This window comes from Octopus bimaculoides, chromosome 10, assembly GCF_001194135.2.
Source record: "Octopus bimaculoides isolate UCB-OBI-ISO-001 chromosome 10, ASM119413v2, whole genome shotgun sequence".
Taxonomy (NCBI): Eukaryota; Metazoa; Mollusca; class Cephalopoda; order Octopoda; family Octopodidae; genus Octopus; species Octopus bimaculoides.
In genome coordinates this window covers 20020468-20025241 of record NC_068990.1, presented here as the reverse complement: position 1 = coordinate 20025241, position 4774 = coordinate 20020468, and positions in this window count along the sequence as shown.

The window sequence follows — 4774 nt, the reverse complement described above, 5'->3', positions numbered from 1 at the left end:
ATTTTACATAGTTCGTTTAGTGTCCAGTTAAGGATGTTGTAGCTGTAGCTTATAACTGGGACAGCTAAAGTGTTGATACCCATTATCTTGTTTTTAGCATTGAGCTCTGTTTTTAGTATTGATCTAACTCGTCTATAGTACTCTTTCTTTATTTTTTCTTTCATTTGTGTATGTTGTATCCTATCTAGTTCATTGACTCCTAAATACTTATATGGTTGGCTTTCGTCTAGTTCTCTTATTTCATTGGCTTTATCTAGTGTTATATTGCTACTTTTAACTAATTTTCCTCTTTTCAGGGTTGCTTTGGCACATTTTTCTAATCCGAATTTCATGTCTATTTCCTTGGTAAAGCCGTGTTTATTATTATTATTATTATTTCATTTTCTTTTTAACTTTGAAACTGAATGTTTGTCACAGTCGCTTGCCGAAACACATCCAGTGTCCTGGGGTGAGTGAAGGACAAGCGATGTTACTGTATACCTGAAAGCTTGGTGAAAAATGTTCACATAATATAACACAGACATTTACATGGATAAGGTTTTTCTAAGGATGTGGGCAGTATTTGTCAGCTCAATCTTTTCGATCTCTCTGAGACATGGTTCTCCTGAGATTTTTCATCTAGATGTTTCTGAGATCTCTTTTTTTATCATACCTAGGGAACCTATAATAACAGGAAAAGTTCTCGTTTTAAGATACCACATCTTTTGTATTTCAATTGCCAGGTCCTTATCTTTACATAGTTTGTCAAATTCCATGACATATTTTTATCAGTGGGAACACTTACATCTATTAGTGCACAATTATTTTTTCCCAGTCTTTAATTATTATGTCTGGTCGATTAGCCCGGATAGCTCTGTCAGTGTTGACTGGAAAATCTCAGAGGATAGTTAACATTTTTACCTTTAATTGACTGCCTCAGGATGATGATCGTAGCAGAAAGTAGGAGTACTGATTTTGTAGTTTTTTCGTATTTTCCAATGAAAATACTGCCCTACCCTATCGTGGAGATTTTTGTATTCGTTTGGTGTCAGCAAAGGACATCCCGATTCAAGATTATTTATTGTTTTGTTAAATGTGTCGCGGGATCTGCATTTAAGGTCAGAACCATTTTGAAGAACGTTAACCTGGTAGATTTTGTGAACAAGCTTTGGTCTTGTACCGCCTTCAGTTTCTGCTTTCAGTCCTGAACTTTTCAGTAACTCATGGGTTCTTGCTTGGTCTACATCAGCATTTGAACTTCGAAGAATATACTATTACATGCGGAGGCTTCTGGCTCCATCGCTCCTTAATTTGTTTCTGCCCGTATCGTGTTTTTTTTTTTTTTTGCAGTCTGCTTTATCCATTTTGCTGGTGTTGTGGTTGACAGTGGTTTCAGGTTCTTCAACTATTTCAGGGTTAATGCCAAAATCCTTTACCAATTTGCAAGCATCCTTGACAATCGAATGTGAATTTTTGCTGTTTTCGTGATTGCGCACAAGCCGCAGCGTTCAGTCTTCATTATTATTATCATTATTATTATTACTATTATTATTATTTGATCGATGTAAGCTCCACCTTTTTGCGTGTTGTATTTCATCTTTTGATGTAGTGGTCAACGCGTTGCACTCTTGTGATCGATGAAAAAACATCATCATCATCATCATCATCATCACCATTACCATCATCATCATCACCATCATTATCTTTAGTATCATCATCGTTATCATCATTATCATTGAAGGGGCGTGCTGGTAGACATGTTAGCGGCTCGGATACAATGCTTAGAGATATTTCTTCTGATTCTTTACGTCGTGAGTTAAAATCTCGTCAAAGAAGGCTTGCTTTTGTATAAAATAGCACTCAAGTACTGGTGTTATTGAAATCGACAAACCCTATCCTCTAAATTTAACAGAATGATATGCTGAATATGAAAAAATAAAGAACGAATGTTCATGAATGGAATGTCATAGGTGAAACATTTTGCTGGGTCCCGCCTCTACTATTAGGAATTGTATAAAAAATTGACATTTGATGTGTGATAGATATAATACACAAATTATTACACATAAAATTAAACCTTGAGAGAGGCATTATGCCGGTAATAAACACTCGCACTGGTTCAGTCCTTTATTAATTTATAAACAGTATATAGTTTTTTTGTTAAATCATTTCATTGCACTCTTGCAATCTCTTCAGTAAATTGTCTCTCCAAGTTTAATTGTATTTCTTTCAACACACGTATCCACATCAAGAATCTTGCACACGAAATACACATACGAAATATTACACATAATGTTTAACGAGTAAATTTTACGTAGACTCCCGAAGGACAATATGAACCCCAATCGAGAACCATTGGTGTCGAGGCTCTCTTGGACATTTGATAAGCAAAATACTGACAGAATGTGGAAAGCCTGATCTGAGAACTTTGAGCATATTAGATGAGTCGAAACATGATTGAAAATACTGTTTATTCGCCATAATATAAAACTGTAAAACAAGATAACCTCTACGTAATAGATCGACCAACAAGATATAGCGGATAAATGCCCATAACATGAGAGGCTATCGTTTTTATATTGAAGGATATACTGGTTAATGTTTTTCCATATTCATGATCTAAAAATAAGAACTGATCGTCCATGCTGAAATCTGTTTGACCATAGACCCGTTTCATCGGGTTTGATCAAAGCCAAAACTAAAGCAACTGGACACTCCATGTCTTTTTTCTTTTTATCTGTTTTTTTTTTTATTGCAATAAGTTGATGCTGATGTCGATGATTATGATGATAATAATGATTCTGATGCTGATGCTCATGATGATGAAGTTGATGATGATGATGGTGATGGTGAGGATGATAATGATGCTGAACATTAACATGATCATGAGACATCATCATCATCATTGGTGTAAACACCATCACTATCGTGACCATCATATTTCGCATCCCTTCTTTCCATCACCTCCTCCCAATCATCATCATCCTCATCATCCTCCTCCTCATCATCATCATCATCGTCATCGTCATCGTCATCGTCATCGACCTCATCATCATCAGCTGCTGCAGCAGCAACATCATTTTCAAGCTTATCATGATTCATATAATGATCGAAGCCCTTTGCCCTGTTTATTACATCAACACACAGCCATGACGCAGAAAAAGGTTCACCGAATGTGGATTTGGATCCTTTCAGAAAAAAATAATTCCAACTATCTTCATTCATTTGGGATCTTATTCAAAAATCTATTCGTTAGAGTACAGCTGGGTTGCTTCAGAGATGATTAGCTTCAGAATGGGATAGTACATGCCAAAATAATTACATATTGTTTATATTTCGAACATGAATCTGTGTAGTTCTATATTTAAGAGATTAGGAGTTATGTACATTGTTTACATTATTTACATTTGACGGATATTTGTCCTCTTGTTTGTTGTTAACAAAACGTTTCGGCTGATATACATTCCAGCATTCATTAGGTGTCTTGTAGTGGTTAAGAGCGCGGGCTACTAACACCAAGATTCCGTGTTAGATTCCAGGCAGTGACCTGAATAATAATAATAATAATAATAATAATAATAATAATAATAATAATAATAATAATGATAATAACATCGAAAAATACCTTAGGATTGAGAACCCAGGTTCAAAATTTCCCCCAAGACACCTGATGACGGCTTGAGGGTATATATCAGTTTTAACACTAAATATGTATCTTTAGATTTGCAATTTAATATTTTTAATAAAATATAAAACCATGAGAAAGTAATATACTTATAAATAGATTTACAATCTACCGACTGATCAAAGCCAAAACTAAAGCAACTGGACACTCCATGTTTTTTTTCCTTTTCTCTGTTTTTTTTTTATTGCAATAAGTTGATGCTGATGTCGATGATTATGATGATAATAATGATTCTGATGCTGATGCTCACGATGATGAAGTTGATGATGATGGTATGGTGAGGATGATAATGATGCTGAACATTAACATGATCTTGAGGGTATATCAGCCGAAATGTTGCGTTAACAACAGACAAGATGAGGACAAATATCCGTCAAATGTAAATAATGTAAATGAATCTGTGTGGTTAACAAACACGATTTTGCAGCCATACGGTTTCTTATTCAATCCTCACCTTGGGTTTCTTCTATTACAGCCCTAAACAGAGCAAAGCCGTCTGAATGAATTTGGTGATGATAGATTGTGTGAAATACGGAGGCACCTGGCCTAGTGGTGATAGCAGCGGACTCGCGGTCGAAGAATCGCGGGTTCGAATCTCAGACTGGGCGATATGTGCGTTTATGAGAGAAACACCTAAACCCCATGCGGTTCCAGCAGAAAGTAATGGCGGACTACTGCTGACTCTTTCGCCACAACTTTCTCTCCCTCTTTCCTCCTGCATATAGCAGCTCAGCTGTGACTGACCTGCGTCCGTCCAGGTGGGGAACCTATAAGCCAATGAAACCGGAAACCGGCCCTTATGAGCCAGGCATGGCACGAGAAGGAACAAACAACAAAACAACGAATTGTGTGAAATACCGTCGTATATACGTGTTTTTGTCCTTGCATCTGTCCCCGCCCTCCACCGGTGCTGGGTTGTTTACATCCTCGTAATGGAGCGGATCGGCAAAGCGTGAGGTTAGAACAAGGACCAGATTTTGGAATAAAATAAATACTGGAATTCATTTGTTCGACTAAAGTTTTTAAGGAAGTGCTTCTGAAACGTGAGAGAGAGAGAGAGAGAGAGAGAGAGAGAGAGAGAGAGAGAGAGAGAGAGAGAGAGAGAGAGAG